The following is a 21,033-nucleotide window of genomic DNA, read 5'->3' on the forward strand; positions in this document are numbered from 1 at the left end:
TACTTTGGCCACCTGATGTGAAGAGCTGAGTCATTGGAAGAGACCCTGGTGCTGGGAAAGATCAAAGACAAGAGGAGAAGGGGATGACAGAGGATGAGATGGTTATGCAGCATCGCTGACTCAATGGACATGAGTTTGGGCAAACTCTGGCAGATAGTGAAGGATAGGGAAGCCTGGCGTGCTGCAGTCTGGGGGGTCACAAAGAGTCAGACACAATATAACAACGAAACAAATCTATCATCGATGGGCTTTCCAGGTGGCTCAGTGGCAAAGAATCTGCCTGCTAATGCAGGAGATGCAGGAGATTTGGGTTTGATCCCTGGGTTGGGAAGAACACCTGGAGAAGGAAATGGCAACCCACTCCTGTATTCTTGCCTGGGAAATTGCATAGACAGAGGATCCTGGCAGACTTCAATCTATAATGTTGCAGAGTCAGACACGACTGAGTGGCTGAGCCTGCATGCACTATCATTGTTAACTGTGACTTTGGTCAGTTACTGTTGATTTTTAGCAGTCACTTCATATAAGGAAGATTGGACTCTGTGAAATTTTATTACACTAGGCTTAAAAATATCTATAAAGGCTTGGCTCATAGATGACTGTTAGCTGACACTCATTTTCTTAATCCTTTAGGTATGCAAACCACTCCCTATTTTCATAATCTAATCATGAAATACCTTTTTTTCCAAAGTCCCAAGTTAGTAGTGAGAAACTGAACCTTTGAATTCCTTTTATAGGATAAACTTATTTCTGATCTTCAGAAAATTGAGGTTGGTGTGTTCATGTTTATTGATAAGAATTTTTTGGGAGCTGGGTTATTTAAAAGTTGTTGGTTTCCAAATTTTCCGTGTGCAAAGTTGATTTTGTTTTTGATTAAAGATAAGGCAGAGGGAGACCCTAGGCAAAGGAGCTGTGACAGTTTAAACTGAGAGTCGGGTGTTAGTGAAACTAGGGCTTCTCAAGTGGGGCTAGTGGTAAAGAACCCACCTGCCGGTGCAGGAGGCATAAGAGACATTGGTTGGATCCCTGGGTGGGGAAGATCCCCTGGAGAAGGAAATGGCAACCGACTTCCAGTATCTTGCCTGGAGAAACCTGTGGACGGAGGAGCCTGGTGGGGCTGCAGTCCATGGGGCTGCCAAGAGTCAGATACGACTGGAGCAACTGAACACAGCACAGCCTTAAGGTGACTGGAGAGCCCCTAAGCCTTTCTTAAACAGCTGCATCATATTAAATAACTGATTTGCATTGATGTTAGTATGAAAAGCAGACTGAGTAGGGTGTTTAAATGTATTTGTTTTATGAATCTGGCAATGTCAACATTAATGTTGTGTGACCCCCCCCGCCCCCGAATAATTGTGCTGTGGCCGTGGGAAATGTTGCACCCCACTGAGGGATCCATAAAATGAAACTCTGTCCCTACCTGTGACAGGGAAAAGAGCATCAAAATATATAGGAAAGATTTTTTTTCCTCTTTCCCATCAGTGCATTTTCCTTAACCAAATGCTGTCCCATCTGCAGGAATAGCAAGGAGAAAACATTCCGTGAAACATTTTGATTTGTGGGATGACAGGAAAAACATTGTAATATTTCAAAAGACAGCTGAGGATAAAATGGAATCTATGCTGCAGGTCTTATATACTGGGTGGCACAAATTAGTTTTTGTGTTTGAATTAGTTTATAGCAATAATTACTATCCCTTTTATTTTGACTGCGCTGGGTCTTCATTGTGGCACTCTACCGGTCTCGCCCCGGCTCAGTAGTTGGGGCAAGTGGGCTCCAGTTGCGACTCATTGTGTGTGGGATTTTAGTTCCCCTACCAGGGATTGAACCCGCGTACCCTGCATTGGAAGGTGGATTGTTAACCACTGGATCACCAGGGAAGTCCCAATAATTACTGTCTCTGTACACGTAAGACCTCTTGAAGCTATTTGGGGGTGTGGATGGCAGAAAGGTGGGATGATGATGAATCTATATTCAGTCCGCATTTCCTTGTCTGCCCCCTCTCTCTGCTCAACTCATTGTATGTTTTTTGCTCTCCCCACTCTAGTGATGGTTGTCCTCCCCAAGGTCATGCCTCTGATCTCCTTGGACTTGGTGTAACGGGTGCTTTTTACTTCTTATCTTCACCCCTTGGCAGCATTTGCTGTGTTGAAAGTCACTTCCTTGTTCTTGAAGTACTCCCTGCCCTCTTCCAAAGGACCGCTCAGTCGTTCTGCAAAAGAGTTTATCTCTTGTTCACTAGGCTTATCGCCCCAACACATACTCCAGGTGGAAGCTAGGAGATTGGGGTATATGCTTATAAGGTGCTGTCAGCTTTTATAAGACAGGAGGGAAACTGGGGGACTAGGGATGAATTCCTGGTAGAAGCAGCACTGAGTTTTTTTCCCTCTTGTTTAAGTGGCCTTTGAGAGGCGCTCGGCACTGTGGGGGCTCAGTATTTGAATGAATGAAGGCAGGGTTTAAACAGATTGGATCTGGGAAGAGTAGTTTCAGTGTAGGAAACAGCTTGAGCAAAACAGTCAGTTGAGGGAGACGATGGAGTTTGTGAAGGTAAAAGTGAATCACTCTTGGCTGGAGGCAGGGGGATGGGGCAGGAGGAGGGCAAGGCTTCGGATGCCAGCCAAGGAATTCCGGGTTGTGTTTGTAAGGCAGTGGGTGGAGTGGAAGGATTCTGAGCTGGAGCGGCTGGAGGCATTGGGAAGATTAGTTCTGCAGCAGTGTGTTGGAGGGGGTTAGGATGAGGAAAACCTCCCTTTGGTTTCTCACCTCTGCACTCTTTTCAGGCATAGTGCTTCGGAGCGGTCATGTCCCAGCCACTGCCTTCCCGTTGCCCCAGCTCAGTCCTGTTGTCCTTTGGTCACTTCGCCTGAGCCACCTGGTCCCATGACCATTGACTTCCTGTCACTTTGTGCCAAGCATATCAAGTAATAATGGCCTTAACTCTGATCTGATAACAGGAACACTAATGCAGTAACCTTAGGAGCAGTCTTGGTGCCTGGTGGGAAATACAGCAGGGTGTCAGTGGAAGAGGGTCTGTGATGTAGGAAAGAGAGTGTGAAGGGTATGGGCCCTGTGCGCTGGGTGCCTTGGACAGGAGTAGGGATAAGGGGCTTAGGGAGAAATCAGGCCTCAGTGTTGGTCTTAAAACCCTAATTAGTAAATAAATGGGATTCCCAGGTGGCTCAGGGATGAGGAATCCACCTGCCAATGTAGGAGACACAGGTTTCCCTGGGTTGGGAAAATTCTCTGGAAAAAGAAATGGCAACCTACTCCCATATTCTTGCCCGGAGAATCCTATGGACAGAGGATCCTGGCAGGCTCCTGTCCGTGTGGTTGCAGAGTTGGACATGCCTGAACACACGTGCACAGACAGGGAAAACATCCGCGAGAATTGACTTTTCCTCTCTTCCTCTGCAGGACTCCTTTCTCCACAAACCAAACACACCTTCTCCCAAACGTCATATTGACATCATAGTAACTTGGTTTTTCTTTCCTTTAAAAGAGTAAGTACTTCTGAGGGCAAGTGAAAGTGTGAAGAAAACATGTAGAAAGCCCTTCATTTTGTCCAAACCTTGGTGTACATGGGGGCCGTGACCAAAGGTGGAGTGGCCTGTGCCTTGGGCTGGGAAGGACAGGTTTCCCCTCTTCACCTCCACCAGCCTCTCTCTCTCCCTGTGTACATGTTTGGGAGTGTTCTGTGTGTATGGCTTGAGCAGTGAGTGGTCAGCAGCCTGCCTGCCTTATCTCAGTAAGTGTTATCTATATTAGGTCTTTCTGCTGGGTAAATATGAGGAAAAAAAAAAGTGTCATTCTGAGATATTGGTGAACTGTGATTATAAGTGTTTTGGTGGATTCCTGTGACACCAGGAAAGTGAGATACTTTCTTACGCTCAAGAGAATATTCATGCATCATTGATATTTATTTCATGCATCATTGGTATTTATAAGCTATGAAACAACATCTGGAAAATCCCTCAAACGGAATAAAGCTGAAATAGGTTAGAGTTTCAATTAATATTGTGATCATCAATATGATGCCAATGTCATAAATTGATTTGATTCTTGTAGCAGCAGGTTTGCTCAGCTACTTGAAATTTTCCCTGCAACGCTGGTGAGAGCAGATTTCCCTCTTAGCAGCCCCAGCTGTCTCTGAGGTTGAGCCCTGGAAAAAGAGGCTCCTGGGATAAACATTACCTGTGTTCTATTTGCGGAAGTCAGTTTAACAATGATCTTAATTCAGCTTGGTAAATCTAAGCAGTATTTTGTTCAGATATATGTCTGTGTGTGGATTGAATGCCACTCGGTTGCCACATTTTAAGCAAGAGATTCAGAAATTCCTAATTAGTGTAACATCCTAACTCTGAACCCGAAGAGACTCTGGTCCTTAGGACCACTCTGGTGCTTTAGATGAGTGTGTCGGGTACAGATGAACTGAGTTGCCCAGTGTCATGCAGGTGGGTAGTGTCAGATCTCAGACCTCACATATTTTCACTTGGTAGTCAGGGCTTTCTCCAATAAACTACTGGTTTCCTTTGTAAAATGGTGATGGGAATTGTTTAAAGTCAGAGCATTCCTGTTGGTCCAGGGAGATGGGACCCACATGAAATGTAGGCGTCTCATCAGCTCTCCTTGGTAGAGATGTATGAGCACTCAGATCTGATGCTTTTCTATTAGCAGTTAAGAAGGTGTGTTCTTAATGAGCAGAGAGAGTTTTATTTTTTTGTTTGTTTGTTTTTAATCCTAGTGTCTTAGCTTGGGTTGCTGTAACAAAATGCCATAGGCTGAGTGGCTTAAACAACAGACATTTATTTCTCAGTTCTGGAGGCTGGGAAGTCCAAGATTGAGGTGCCAGCAGATTTGTTCATGGGTGAGAACTCGCTTCCTGAGCATTTAAGCTCTGGTCTCTTCCTCTTATAAGGACACTAATCCCATCAAGGGCCCCACCCTCATGACCTCATCTCACCCTAATGACCTCCTGAAGGCCCTTTCTCCAAATACCATCACGTGGGAGGTTAGGGCTTTACCATATGAATTTAGGGTAGACAGAAACATTGGCTCCATAACACACAGTGATACTGTTTTTTAAATAAGCCATCTGGTAGAAGATGTGTTCTAGAGGAGATGCAGTGTATCAGTAATTATTATTCAGACTCATAAGTATTCAGCAATTAGATGTACTGTATTTGAAAATCTTCAGTGATGACTCGATTAATAGTTCGACCTTCTTCCTAACTGCTGGTCTAGTTATTGAGCAAATATTTATTTGAGCACATTGTATGATTCAGGCCCTGGGCTGGTTTCTAGGCTGAAGGGATAAGAAAGCTATAGATAGGGGAGCCCACATTTGGTAGCTGGTATTAAAGGTGTTTTACAAAGAGTTATTTTCATCCAATCTTCTTTCAAATAAATTTTATTAAATTGTAATCTTGTCCTGTTTTTTCTTTTCTGTGTTAAATTGTGAACATACATATTAATAATATATGAAAGTGAAAATGTTAGTCGCTCAGTTGTGTCTGACTCTTTGTGACCCCATGGACTGTAGCCCACCAGGCTCCTCTGTCCATGGAATTCTCCAGGTGAGAGTACTGGAATGGTAGCCATCTCCTTCTCCAGGGGGATCTTCCCTGCCCGGGGATCGAACCTGGGTCTCCTGCATTACAGGCAGATTGTTTACTGTCTGAGCCACCAGGGAAGCCCATAATAATATATTGATAATATAATGAATACCTAAGTACTCACACTTGGCTTTGCCAGATCTTAATATTTGAAGGAAACATGTCAAAATATTTTTTAATATGAGAATGAATATCACTTGGAACTCAAGACCCCTGTCTGTCCCTCCCTGTCCTGTGTGACTCTGTCCTCTTCTAGAGGTAACTACTGTCCTGCATTTGGGGTATATCATTACTGTGTGTGAATTTATGCTTTTATTATGCATATATGAGTTTAGGAGCAATATAAAATGCCATTGTAAAAACTTTATAAAAAGATAGCAAACTTGTATAATTTTTTCTGTGCTTCGAGAGAAAAAATAACCATAAAATTGTTTTTGAGTTTTATTTGTTATGAAACACAGCTCTGCTGCTGCTGCTGCTAAGTCGCTTCAGTCGTGTCTGACTCTGTGTGACCCCACAGACGACAGCCCACCAGGCTCCCCCGTCCCTGGGATTCTCCAGGCAAGAACACTGGAGTGGATTGCCATTTCCTTCTCCAATGCATGAAAGGGAAAAGTTTAAGTGAAGTCGCTCAGTCGTGTCTGACTCTGTGCGACCCCATAGACTGCAGCTTACCAGGCTCCTCTGTCCATGGGATTTTCCAGGCAAGAGTACTGGAGTGGGGTGCCATTGCCTTCTCCGGAAACGCAGCTCTAGTTCTTTTCAAAAAACTGATGTATCCAGTATTCCTTTGTGTGATTAGTCTGTGTTATAGTAGTCTGTTTTCCTGTTGTCAGATATGTTTGGGACGTTTCCGAATTTTCAGTATTTTAAACATCATTGCTGTGGACATTCTTGTGTATGTCCCCTGCTGTTTGTGTGCGTGCGTTTCCCTGGGGACGCATGTGAGTGTGGAGTTGCTGAGTGCAGCTTATCTCCGGCTTCGCCAGAGAACATCACCTTGCTGTCCACAGGAGCCAGTTTACTGTTCCCCTCGGTACATCTGTGGTCTTGTTGAACTGCATCTGCTCCAGGACTTGATATCATCAGACTTTGGAATTTTTGCTCATCTGTTGGGTGTAAAGTGATACCGCACTGTTTCTGGCTCTCACAGTGCCTTTCCCTGATGGTGGCGAGGTTGATTATCCCCTGCTACATACCTGTTGACCTTTCAGGCTGCTGCTTCTCATAATTGTCTGTTCATAAGGCACCCCCTTTTCTATATTGGTGATGGCGCTTGGGTGCAGAGAAGCAGATCGACCATAATCTTTATCATGACACATGATGATCATTGGGCTTTCTGTGACTTTGTTGTTTATTCATATTTTTAATGTAATGGATACCTGTGAATGCATCAGTGTCTGGAACATTACCAACAGTTTCCATCTGCCTGCGTTTCTCCCTGCTCCATTCCTCTGCCTCTCCTCCCCCCCATTTGTTTTTTTTTTTAAATATATTATCCTGAGCTCTGTGATTGCTTCTTATCTAATTCTGGGAATGCTCTTTGCTCTGGGCCTTGCTTTTCTCATTCCTTGTTATTAGGATAGTTTATCCTGGCTGTTGCCTTGACTTTGATCCATTCATTTTCACTGCCCTATAACATTCCCCAGTGTGGCTATTTTTCTATCATTTCACCTTTGAGTAGCATTTGGGTTATTTCCAGTTTTGTTGTTATGAACCATTCTTTTATGTTTTTCATTTATGTGAGTCTTGCTGGCTGTGATCAGGAAGGCCTCTTGAATACTATCTGGGACAGGAAATGCTGGATTAGATATTCTAATTCTAACTTGGTTATCAAATTCCAATTTTCCCCCCTCTGAAGTTGTACCATTCATGTCCCCACAAGCAGTGAATAAGGTTGTTCTAGAGCTTCTTCTCAACTTGCAGTTCTTTTGGTGTGTGTAATTCTCTTTAACAGACATCTGTTGGTTTGGTAGAATTGGTAGTAAGATTTGATTTCCTTGTAACACACCAGCTGCTTTGAAGCAGGCAGAGGAGGAACCCTCAGACCTCCTTGGCTCACTGCTGGGGTCTCCCATTATTTGTGAAAAGAACCTGATGTTGGGTGGCCAAGTGGACTTAGGTCATTTGCAACGTTTCTCTTCCTTTGTATCTCATAGGTCTGTTATTTAAAGTTGAAGCAGACTGAATCCCTGCAGTTATTTATTTATGGTTGTGCTGCACAGGGGCTTTCTCTAGTTGTGGTAAGCAGGGGCTGTTCTTTAGTTGCGGTTCACGGACTTCTCACTGTGGTGGCTTCTCTTGTTGCAGAGCACAGGCTCTGGGGCACGTGAGCTCAGTAGTTGCAGCTCCCAGGCTCTAGGACACAGGCTCAGTAGTTGTGGTGCATGGGCTTCCTTGACCCAAGACATGTGGGATCTTCCCGGACCAGGGATCAAACCTGTGTCCCGTGCATTGGCAGGTGGATTCTTAACCACTGGACCACCAGAGAAGACTGAATCCCTGCTGTTTTGTAATATCTGCTCTGTTTTGTTCATGGTGGATTTTTTCCTTGTGTGTGTTTTAGTTGTGGATTGTGAGCTCCTTTATGGTTGAGTTTTCTCTGTGGGAGTCCTAGGAGAGCTAGGTCTAAGGTGTATTACAAATATAGAGGAGGGGTTTGATTGACAAAATACTTCGCAGTGTTGGGCAAGCTAATAAACATTCTTTAATCCATAGCTGTGATTGTTTAAAAAGTATGGGAAAATCCCTTGAGTCTGACAATGAGGAAAAGATGATTCCAGACAGTATATTAGGTATATACTGAACTTTCAGCAGAGTCAGAAGCAAGATGCTTGATATCTTCACACCAACACAAGAAGAGAGAAGGAAGCTTTGGACCAGGAGTAGGAGCTATGGTCTTCCTCCCTGTCTGGTTTGTCAGGACTGTCCTATGGCTGTACCCTTGGTGAAGGAATGGACTGAAAACTCCTACCTGCCAGCACAGAAGTTCGAAGTTTATCCATCTCAGCCTGGACTCTGGGTAGGAGATACACGTGCTCTGGTCTCTTCCTAAAATTAGAAAGCATAGGTGGTTCCCTTACCTCTTAGAGTTCACAGGTATGCTACCCAAGTTTTCTAGGAGTCACCAATTCAGGGAATTAGCATAAAATCCAAGGAGTCACTGACTCAGGGATGTAGTCTAAAATCCCTCTGCAGAGGTGCCTCCCAGAAACAAATTATGCCTGTTTACACATTTTCCTGAGCAGTAAGCTTCTTGGAACGTGGACACAGGATTCTATGCACCTGTGTACATCAGTGTGTTTGTGGAATGAATGAATGAGTGAACAAGTGGAAACATGAACGTTATTAAACCTACTTAAGATTTACTTAGTAGGTAGGTTTTCAACACGTTAAAAAATAAAGCTTAGCTACCGTGTGACCCTACAGTCCCACTCCTGGACATATATCTGGAGAAAAACGTCCGAAAGGATGCATGCACCCTATTGTTTATCGCAGCATGTTTACAATAGCCGAGACATGGAAGCAACCTAAATGTCCATAAAAAGAGAAATGGATAAAGATGTGGTACATATATACAATGGAATATTTCTCAGCCATTAAAAAAAATGGAATAATGACATTTGCAACTACATGGATGGACCTAGAGATTGTCATACTGAGTGAAGCAAGTCAGACAGAGGGGAAATATTGTATGACATGTGGAATCTAAAAAGAAATGATACAAATGAACTTACTTGCAAAACAGAGATTCACAAAGAGATTCACAGACTTAGAGAAGGAATTTATGGTTGCTAGGGGGAAGGGATAGTTAGGGAGTTTGGGATGGACATGTACACACTGCTATATTTAAAATGGATGACCAACAAGGACCTATTGTATGGCATATGGACCTCTGCTCAACGTCAATGTTATGTGGCAGCCTGGACAGGAGGGGAGTATGGTGGAGAATGGATACGTGTATATGTATGACTGAGTCCCTTCATTGTTCACCTGAAACTGTCACAACATAGTTAATCAGCTATACTCCAATAGAAAATAATTTTTTTTAAAAAAATAAAACTTAGAAGGGGTGGTATTTTGCAGGTTTTATTTTATTTTTTTACAATTTTTAAATAATTCTTCCATTCTTAGAATTGTCTTCAGATCCCAGAATCAGAAGACATTTATTGAGCATCTTTGCTGTTCTGTGTGTTGTGAAGGATACAAAGATGACCATGTACTCTGCCCTTAGGGAGTTATAAGTGTAGGGAGTGACAAGCTTGAATGTAAATTGTTATGTGCAAAGTGTGGAATAAGTGCTATAGTAAATTTTTACTGTAGTTTTGGGATGGCAGAGGTTGGCAGTGTTTCGTTTCACCTTAGGGATTTGTTCATTCAGTGAACATTTACTGGAGCCTCTCATGTGGTCAGCACTGGGAAGATTACAGGAGTACCTAAGATTTATTGTACTCTCACCCATGTATTAGGTCACAAGCATTTTATATACAGTTCATGTTTACAACATAGTTAAATTCTCACAACATCCTCTTGAAGAGAAGCCTATAATTATCCTCATTTTAAAAACTTTTAATTGAAGTTTAGCATATATGGAGAGAAATAACACTTTGTTTTTTGGCTGCATGGTATGGCATGCAAGATCTTTGTTTCTGGACCAGGAAGTGAACCTGCATCCCCTGCAGTGGAAGCCAGGAGTCTTAACCACTGGACCACTGGGGAAGTCCTGAGAGGAGTCTCCTTTCATATGTATACACCTGGATGGATGTTCATGGATTGTATACTTCTGTGTAACCAGCACCTAGAACAAGAACAAACCAAACATTGCAGGCACTTCAGAAGCCCCTCTATGCCTGCTTGACTTCCAGCAGCAATTTTTTCCTCTTTTTGTATTTTCTAGAAATGAAATCACGTAGTATGTATTCTTTTGTTGTGTTGTTCTATTGTATGTAATTTGAGATTATTTATTCCCATTAGCCCCATATTACAGATGAGGAGACAAGGCTGAGAGGTCAGAGTACCCCAAGATCATGCAGGTAGTAACCAATGTATTACAGTATCATTAAGTGTTTTTTTGAAATATGGATTTTCGCTTTCCTACTGTTGCATTTCTGTCCTGTAAGTTTCCATGATAAATGTAACCCCAGTGAATTTATCCTTCTGATGACGATGTGGGTTCGCTCTAACATGTCATCTTTGATGTGTGTCATGCATGCTCGGTTGTGTCCAACTCTTTGCAACCCCATGGACTGTAGTCTGCCAGTCCCCTCTGTCCATGGCATTTTCCAGGCAAGAATACTGGAGTGGGTTGCCATTTCCTACTCCAGGGGATCTTCCTGACCCGGGGATCGAACCCATGTCTCCTGCATTGCAGGTGGATTCTTTACCGCTGAGCCATTCACTGGGGAAACCATCATCATTGATACTTAACCATGAAAGGAAATATCCATTTCATTATTTTAAGTATGTTTTTAACTTTCCAGCCACTTTGCTGTTGGCAATCAGGCAGCAGCTAACAAAGCATTGATATCCCCCATGGTCACCTTTGTGAAGTAGCAGCTACCAGTCAAGGGTGGTGTTTGCCGTTTTTGTGGTCTACTTGCCTTTCGAAAGTGCCTCTTGAGAGGATGTAGTGTCCTTGCTTTTTTCCTTTTATCCTAGTTATGTTGTTTTCTTCCTACTCCCATTATTTTCCCTTTAAAACTTATTAGATCATCTCAGTTCTGCTGTAGCCCCAAGTTACATTCCTTTGCCTGACGGCTGGCTCTCTCTTTGGCCTGCTCATGAGACCTTCAGGGGGCTTTCCACGGGTTATGGGTCTTCAGAGGACATAGGATTTTCTTTCTTTTTCTTTTTTATTGAAGTATAGTATTCATATATATACACATATGTGTGTGTGTTATTTGCTTAGTTGTGTCCGACTCTTTGCAACCCCATAGACTGTAGCCCACCAGGCCCCTCTGTCCATGGGATTCTCCGGGCAAGAACACTGGAGTGGGTTGCCATTTCCTTCTCCAAAAGGAACTATAGAAAGAAAGAAAGGGAAGTCACTCAGTCGTGTCTGACTCTTGGCGACCCCATGGAATGTAGCCTACCAGGCTCCCCCATCCATGGAATTTTCCAGGCATAATATGCATACTGTACTTCATAGTTTTTCCACTTTATTACAAGATATTGAGTATAGTTCGTTTTCCATACAGTTGGACCTTGTTTATCTGTTTCATATGTATTACTTTGTATCTTGTTTATCTATTTCATACATATTAGTTTGTATCTGCTAATCCTCAACTCCTAATTTATCTCTGCCAACCCTTCCCCCTTTGGTAACTATGTTTTCTGTCTGTGAGTCTGTTTTGTCAGTAAGTTCATTTGTATCATATTTTAAATTCCATCTATAATATCATATGATTTACTCTCTGTCTGATTTCACTTAGTATAATAATCTCTGGGTTCCTCCATGTTGCTGAAGATGGCATTATTTCATTCTTTTCTATGGCTGAGTAATATTCGATTGTATTATATATTCATTCATTTGTTGATGGATGTTTAGGTTGCTTCCATGTCCTGGCTGTTGTAAATAGTGCTGCAGTGAACATTGGGGTCAGTATCTTTTCAAATTAAGAGTTTTGTCGGGATGTATGTCCAGGAGTGGGATTGCTGGATCATGTGGTAACTCTTATTTTTAGTTTTTTAGGACACTTCCATACTATTTTCCTTCCTTAGTGGCTGTACCAATTTACATGTCTACCAGCAGTGTAAGAGGGTCCTCCTTTTTTCACCCTTCTCCAGTATTTATTATTTGTAGATATTTGATGATGGCCATTCTTACTGGTGTGAACTGATACTTCCTTGTAGTTCTGATTTTCGTTTCTCTACTAATTAGCAGTGTTGTTTCTTTTCATGTGCTTATTATAGACATTTCTCCGTGAGACATTGTCTGCTACTATGACTGACAGAGGGAACTTCCAGAGTATGAGCTCCTGGAAGGTAGGAGCTGTGTGGTAGTCACCATGGCACCTTGCATGTAGTTGATGCTCAATAAATGACTCATGGAGGACCTGCTGGAACCTCAGGCTTGTATTCTTTTGATTGAAAGTTATAATGCTATCATTTATGTTTTGGGGGAACATGATTAATTTTCTTAGACTTTTTGGTCACAAATAGAATACCCGGAGCTGTTTATTTAAATATTTTTTCTCTATTCTGATAGGAGAGGAGGAGTGATTTTAGAATGCACTAGAAAGTAAATATACAGTGGTTTTGCTACAATATGAAGTTTCCTATATTTTCTCCATTTTTTGAATATTTATTGAAGTCCTACTGACTTGCATGCAGTAGACATACAAAGGTACAAATAAATTATTCCATGCTCTTGGGGAACCTACTAGGAGAGACTGACACATATATTAACATAATGCAGTGTGGTAAAATCAGTCAGTGTAGCTGTGAGTAGATTTTGGTTTGTGAACGTGGTAGAAGGGGAGACCTCAGCCTGGTGAGTGGCGAGGCTGTCTCAAGGGTCCTCTTGGAAGAGATGCTGCCAGAACAGATTCTTAGGGAATCTGTTCCTACTTAACCTTCCACCCAAACCCTACTCCACCTCTTTCCCCCTCTATTTCAAGAGTGGAGATTCTGCCCACTTTTTACCCTTCTTAATGTAAAACCTCATTCTTGTCTTTTCCTTCACATCCTGTGCCTCTTCTCTCACAGGGTTATGCTGATTCTGGCTTTGAAATGAGTTTAGAATGTGGTTTCTGCCGTCTTGTCCTTTCTGTCCTCCCGTGGGTGCTCTGGGTTTGGAAGAGAAGAGAGAAATCAGTTGTCATTGTGTTTTAAGCATCTGACCTGGAGCGTTGCACATCGTGCATCCAAACTTCTGTTGGATTAGAATGAACTGATCTTCCTTCTCTTGTCTCTTTTCCTTCCCTTTGATTCCATATAGGGTCCTCAAAATTAACATACCCCCCTCCCCGGTATTATTCCTCTGCTTAAAATTCTTCTGTGACTCCTTCTCACCCTCAGGATGGAAATCCAGTTTCTTGGCCCAGGTCCTCACCACTGACCCAGGCTGCATGAGCTGTGCCTCATCCTTCCACTGCCCCATCGTACTGCATATCAGAGCACACCTCGAGATCTTAGTCATTTCCTGGCCCCATGTACTTACTCTCATTTTTTTTCTGATGTGTCATTTCTGTGTCAGGTATTAAGATCCAGCTCAGCTGTCACCACCCCTGCAAAACCTTCCCTGCCTTTCCCAGGAAGCATTAATCGTACCTTCTGCTGGGTTTCCTGATGACTGTCCAGTCAGTACTCTAGTGGGGCTTCTACTACCCTCTGTTTCTCTCTGCATCGCTCCCATTACACTGAGGACCAGGAACTGTGCCTGATTCTTCTGTCCCTTGGTCAGGCTCTTGTTACATGTCATACAAATAGATCCTCCCTGTAAACACACTTGCCACTTCCCGTATCTTTAGTTTTGCTTGGGTGAGTTTTTAATGAGGGACACACCCTTTCATCAGCTCTGTTTAAATGTAGTGCGTTGTTCAGGGGCCATCTTCTCATCCCTTGGCTGTGAAATTTTTCTGTTATTCTGGAAGCCCAGAATATTGGCAACTACCTCTAAACTGTATTTGTTTGTTAGCCATTGGCTGTGGCATTTATAGAACATCTTCAATGATTATTTGTACTTCTGTTGTGTATGGGCCATCTCTCTCTAGGTAGATTATAAACTCTGAAGGTAAGAGGTGGTCTTATAAATAATTTTGAAACGTCTCTGTTGAAAAATAGAATTCCTTAATTAATACTCATTTGTTGTTTAAAAGTAGGTCTGTTAGTGACACATTCTTTTAGTTACCTTTGAGAATGTCTATTTGCCATTCATCCCTGAAGGATACTTTTGTTGGGTATAGAATTTTCAGTTGAAAATTTGTTTGTTTCAGCACTTAAAAAATGTGCTACTTCCTTTAACCTCCATGGTTTCAGATGGAAAGTTCATTGTCATTTGAACTGGTGTTCCCTTCCTGATAGTGGGTCTTTTCTCTCTGGCTGCCTTCCAGGTTTTTTGTCCTTAGTTTTCAAATGTTTATGTAGGATGTTATAATATTTTACCATTGACCCCAGCTTCTGCATAGTTTTCTTTGGGTTTATCCTGATTCAAGAATTTGCCCAGCTTTCTTAAATCTGTATGTCTGTGACTTTTACCAGATTTGGGAGGTTTTCAGTTGTCATTTCTTTGAATACTCTTTCAGCCTCAGTCCATTTCTCCTCTCCTCTCTGGGACTCTGATGATACAGATGTTAGTTAGCTTTTTTGTTGTTCCCTGAGACTCTATCGGTCCCTGAGACTGTGTTCATCTTTTCAGCATATTTTCGCTGTTTTTCAGATTGAGTTAATCCTATTTGTTTTTTCCTCAATTTCATAGATTCTGTTCTCTTTCATCTCCACTCTTATCATTGAGCCTATCCTGTGAGCTTTTACTTCTGTTACTATATTTCCCAGTTATATAATCTCTATTTGGTTATGTTTCTATCTCCTGTTTATTTGCCAAGAATTTCTGTTATTAAATTTGTTGCAACAGAAGTTGTAATAGATTCCTGAAGCACTTTTATGCTTTAAATCCTTATCAGGTGCTTCCAACAGCTCATTTATCTCTGGATTGGCATCAGTTGATTAGCTTTTGTCATTCAGCTTGTGGTTTTCCTAGTTCTTGGTCTGATGCTTTTCTGTTGTGTCCATCCATTTTGCCTGGACATATTAGAATATTCTGGGTCCCACTTTTGTATTTTAGCCAGCAGTCACTCTGTTTAGTTTTAGCACATTTATGGGCTGTGCTTCCAATGATCAGTTAATTTTCAGAGCCTTTTCAGTGTTAATTTAATCTCCTTGTTTGACCAGGTATCACTGGAGCTCCTTGCTCTTACTGGTTGAGGGGGCAGACGGGATTTCTCTAAATGGGGCCACTGAGCATTTCTTGATGGAGGAAGGTAGACTCAGATGTCTGGGGACTAGAAGCTTCCTTGAATGTAGTGGATCTCCCCTGCCTGTGGGTCTGGGGGGTAGCTTTTCTTGATCTGGTTACTTGTTGAGGTGACACAGCTCTACAGGTGCTGCATGGCCTCTCTGAGGTCTCGGGGCAGGGGAAGTGGGGTGTCTGTGGAGCCACAGTGGCTTCCTGGGCTGGGCCGTGTGTGGCTGGATTCTTTGTGTGTCTGCCTGGTTTAGTTTCCGTGTCTTGGCTCTCCTAGTTGCTATTGCTGGTGGGGCTTCAGATAGATCCCCTTTTGGATGGTGTAGGACTTGCCTGATGTTGCTGGAGGGACTCCTTCCTCTGGGGTGGAACTGAGCCTCCATGTGTGGCTTACTCTTGTTAGAATGGGGGTTGGGACATGGTGGGTCCGAGTGGCCACCTTTTTCAGTCCTTTGTTGTGTGGTTCCTTGAGTCTTGGAGTGACAAACTGATTTGCTTTCTTCCTGACACCTTTCATAGTTCTCCTCTGGCTTTCCTTTTGTTATTTCCAGGGTTTTTATTTTTACTTATTTTTTGGTTGCACTGGGTCTTCATTGCTGCTCAGGCTTTCTCTCGTTGCGGAGAGCAGGGGTTTGCTCACGAGTTGTGGTGCGTGGGCTTCTCATCGAGGTGGCTTCTCTTGTTGCGGACCACAGGCTCTAGGGCGTGCGTGCCTCAGTAGTTGCAGCTCGTGGGCTCAGCAGTTGTGGCGCACAGGCTTAGTTTCTCCATGCCATGTGGGGTCTTCCAGGACCAGGGCTCAAACCTGTGTCTCCTGCATTGGCAGGCAGATTCTAATCCACTGGACCACCAGGCAAGTCCTCTAGGGTTTTTAGTACTTAGCTGGGAGGATCAGGGGAAATAAGTCTATGCTATTTTTATCCCTAAGCATCCATCATTAAGTGTTGGATTTTTAAAAGGAATTAAAAATGTCAGGAAAGTTAGCATTGCTTTTTCTGCATTGGCCACAACATATCATTGAGCACTCTCATTTTATATTAATAATAGATCAGGAAACTTGAGACCCAGTCAGGTTAGGTGACTGGTTTCAGGGGTGCTGGTCCTAGTTAATTGCGTAGTCCAGATTTGAGGCAGGTTCTTAATGAGAAAGCCAATATGTGTTTCATTGTAGCAGATCAGAGAGTTGTCTGGAAGAGAAGCGAACCTTGCAGTGCTGTGGTGTTCTGGGCTTTGGAACAGTAACCTACTGAAGAATTTATCGCCCAAATGAAAAACCTATCTGAATACAAGAGAAAGATAATCTAGTCTTACATTATATTGATTGAGGTTGAATGCCATGCTGTATATTTGTCCCCATTTTAATAGTAATCATTTCTCATAAAGTCTAAGATAAGCATGGGCTTCCCTGGTAGCTCAGCTGATAAAGAATCTGCCTGCAGTGCAGAAGACCCCGGTTTGATTCCTGGGTATACCTTCTGTTTTTACTATAAAACATCTGAATAAGCTTATAAAATGTTCCTTCTTGCAAAAGAAAAGTCTTTTGCTAGTTATCACCATTCATATTCTACTTCAGAGAAACTGGAGAATGTAACAAAGATCAAAGGTGCTGCCCAAACAAATTAATATTATAGCTTAGTATTCTGTGTGGCTTGTTAACGTGTAATCGCTGTATCCTCCATCGACATTAGGTACTTCTCCTAGCGTTTCCCTGGGAAGCTTTTTCCTGTATGGTAGAATTGGAGAAATGGGGAAATTCAGATGTTAACTCTTTGGTGGTTTGTAAAGTTTTTTTTTGAAGTCTCCAATGTTTTACAGATTATAATAGGGTCAGAGATGAACTGATGCCAAAACTCTTTGGAGATCTGAGAAGGGAAGCATTTACTTCTTCCCCTAAGACTTTCCCTGAGGCTCCACAAGAATGAGGTATGATGAACAGGATTAAATGCTGGCTCTGTTTAGTGCTACTTGGGTAATGGTGACCGTAGAAGCCTGAAGAAAGGGTGACACTCTCTTGTACCCACGTACTTGTTTCTCTTTTTCTGCTTTTTTCTTCCTCTTTACTACTCATGGATTTTTGCTGAAAAGGTAAAATCTCTGATCCCTACTGAAGAAGGAATTAAACATATTGTGCTTTGTAGAATTTTTCCAATCACTTATGATAAAACACTTGCCTCGGCAATCCATGTGCTAAAATCATTTGCTGGGAATTTGGAATAAAATTTCATTAAAAATTCCATATACCATAATCATAAAAAAAAGCCTATGCAGTATAATGGTTAGATTTTCAAACCTGCTTCCCTTATGCATGATGCATGTACTGTATTAATAGTTGAGCTATGATGCCACTGGTGAGATAGTAGTATGAATGCTAATAGTTCACTAACTGTTGATTGACTTAGAATCAGAAAATGTTAGCATTGAACAGGGACCCTGTTGCACCACTGTTCTGACCTCCCACCCTCAGCAGTATCTCCATGATACAGACAGTGAAGATATCTTATAATTGTTTTCAGTGAGGAAGCCCATTGCATTACAGTTGGCAAGTACTGCTTTATCCTAAACCAGATCTGCTTCCTTTAGCTTCTTCCTATATTGGGTTTTTTAGATCATGTAGGGTGAATCGAAGAATTGTTTTAATTCACATCCCCCACAATTCAGGAGGGGGCCCCCAGGTGGCTCAACGGTAAAGAATCTATCTGCCAATGCAGGAGATGTGGGTTAAATTCCTGGATTGGGAAGATCCCCTGGAGAAGGAAATGGCAACCCACTCCAATATTCTTGCCTGGGAAATTCCATGGACAGAGAAGCCTGGCGGGCTGCAGTCCACGGGGTTGCAAAGAGTGGGACACCACTGAGCGACTGAGCACACCAGCACAATTCCGAAACAGAAGTTATGATTCTCCCTCTCCAAGGCGAGTCTTCATCAGTGGGGTTTTGGGACTCATCATCCTATTTTTTTTCTGGATGTTCGGTTTTGCCAGTGTCCCCTTAAAATGTGGTCCAAACAAAGCACAGTGCCCCAGTTTTCTTACTGAGGCAGGGAATATTACTTCTTACAACAAAACCTCCCACTCCTGGGCGTATATCCAGAGAAAACTCTTAATTCAGAAAGACACACGCGCCCCAGTGTTTATAGCAGCGCTATTTACAGTAGCCAAACTAAGTGTCTGTCCATTGACACATACATGGATAAGGATGTGGTTCATATATACAATGGAGTATTATCCAGCCATAAAAAAGACTGAAATCATGCTATTGGCAGCAACAGGAATGGACCTAGAGATTGTTATACTGAGTGAAGTAAGTCAGAGAAGGAGAAATATTGTATGACATGTGGAATCTAAAAAGAAATGATACAAGTGAGCTTACTTCCTGAATCACTTTGCCATACACCAGAAACTAATATGGCATTGTAAATCAACCATACTTCAATTAAAAAAAAAATTTACTTCCTCTCTCAACTTCCCTTTTTGTTGTGTCACCCAGACAGGATAACTTAGTAATCTTTGATTCATTAATTTCCTTTGTTGCCATTTGTTATAGAAAATCCAGTATTATTCCCAAGTTGTCAGTGATGAAACTGAAGCTTGGATGGGTGGTCACTTGTCCAGGTCCACCCGGCTGGTCACCACGGACGCTAGTATGTGAGCCCCAGCCTGTCTGACACCAGAAGTCATGCTCCCAGTCACTGCGCTTTCCTTCACCAAGGAGCTTTGTGATTAGACTTTTTCAAAGAACAACAAACTGTACTTTGTAAACTGTGTCAAATGTTCAGAGGTTGGCATATCTGGTGTCAATAGGACTTATACTGGCTATCTGAGTGTTTGCTCTGGAAATTGCTGCTCATATGATATCTCTTTTGTGGATGCAAAAGAAATTTGTCATTTTGCTATGCCAGATTATTTACAGTCTCCCCTTTTGGCAGGAATAAGGGAGATATGGCAGTAGTGGGGTGTAGGTTCTTCATTTCTTTCTTTCTGCCAATATATGAAAGGGCTCATCCATATACTTGCAGAGATTGAATTTTATGGTTTAAAATAGTGTTGGCCACCAACTGTAAAAGCTGTGATTTAAAATTTCCTTTCATCACTGGTGACATTGAATTTGTGTGTGTGTGTTTATTTGTGGATGGATGATGTCCACCCACACACGGGAAAGCCATCTGCTTTGCTCAGGCTGCCAATTGGAATGTAAGTTCTTCTAGAAACACTTCACAATGAAACCTAGAAATGGGACTTAATGTGCTAACTAGGCATCCCCAGGCCCGGTCAAGGTCACATGTAAAATAAACTATCACAGACAGGCACGTTGAGATCTCTGCCCATCGTGATGATCAGCTGTCATCCATTCTTTGGTTTTGACTTCAGCTTGCTTTTTTCTGATCATAAAATTAAGTATTGCTAAATGAAGACTATTTTGAAACTAATGAAAATCATTGGTACCATTTTTGTGGGGGTCTTACATTCCAAACTGTTTTGTGGGCACGTGTGTACCTTTCTCAGGCTTTAAGTAGGTTCATGAGCTGACCGTGTGTCTTATTTCTTCATATAATCTCCCTCTGTGAGCAGGGCGTTTGTGGGATGTCCCTGTTAGTGGCAGGATCGCCCTAGAGACCTGGGTTGTGTGGGGTCTGCTGTCTGGGGTCTTGGTGTATCTGTTGGCCCTGCCCTCGAGGAAGCCTGAAGCCAAGAGGCAGACCTCACAGACCTCACCACCCAGCCTGCACGCTTGTTTTCTAACAGCTTTTCCAAGTGTGCTGTTTCCTCCTTCCTGTTTGCTGGGGGTTCCTCCGCATAGCTCGTTCTTATTCCGGGAAGCTTTCCTTTCTTGGGGGCTGGCCCCAAAACCTTTGCTGAAAATTCCTGACCTCTCCTCTAACATTTCAACACCATCTAGAAAGACTTCTTGATTATCTGTGTATTTTGTAAGGACCTTGTGAGGAAAGCATCTCACGGCCCTGTTGTGGTGGCCTCTATAGTTTGTGTTTCCTGCAGTGAGGTAGCAGATTGTGGGCCCCCCCCCCCCAGCGTTTTTAAGTTTTTGGCTGCCACTGCTGCTGGTGTGTGGGACTTTAGCTCCCCAACCAGGGATCAAACCCGTGCCCCCTGCATTGGAAGCACAGAGTCTTAACCACTGGACCCAGGGAAGTCCCAAGGCAGCAGACTGTGATGGTTTAGAACGAAAGCTAGCTCCTGGGTTCAAATCCTGGCTCCATGACTTAACACCCTGTCTTCTTGTGCTTGTCCATAAAATTCTGTGGGAAATGCTTACCAACCTGGGTGTAATGAGGACTGAAGGAGCTAATGACATGCAGAGTATTCCTTGGAGCAGTGACTAGCACGTCTGAAGTGCTAAATAAATACTTGATGGTGTGGCACACACCTAAATCCCTTGGAAGTGCTGAATTGCCAATGATTTTCTAGTCAGTGATGAGTGTTGACATTTCTGTATGTT

At 42.7% G+C, this 21,033-nt stretch overlaps 1 protein-coding gene across 4 annotated transcripts in view; it reads left to right on the plus strand.

The window, feature by feature from the left end:
* Positions 1-21,033, plus strand: part of ARHGAP10 (Rho GTPase activating protein 10) — a 358,841-nt gene that overhangs the window by 53,898 nt on the left and 283,910 nt on the right. The window lies entirely within an intron of this gene.

The sequence above is a fragment of the Giraffa tippelskirchi genome, chromosome 11 (assembly GCF_054371585.1).
Source record: "Giraffa tippelskirchi isolate mGirTip1 chromosome 11, T2T-mGirTip1v1.2.pri, whole genome shotgun sequence".
Taxonomy (NCBI): domain Eukaryota; kingdom Metazoa; phylum Chordata; class Mammalia; order Artiodactyla; family Giraffidae; genus Giraffa; species Giraffa tippelskirchi.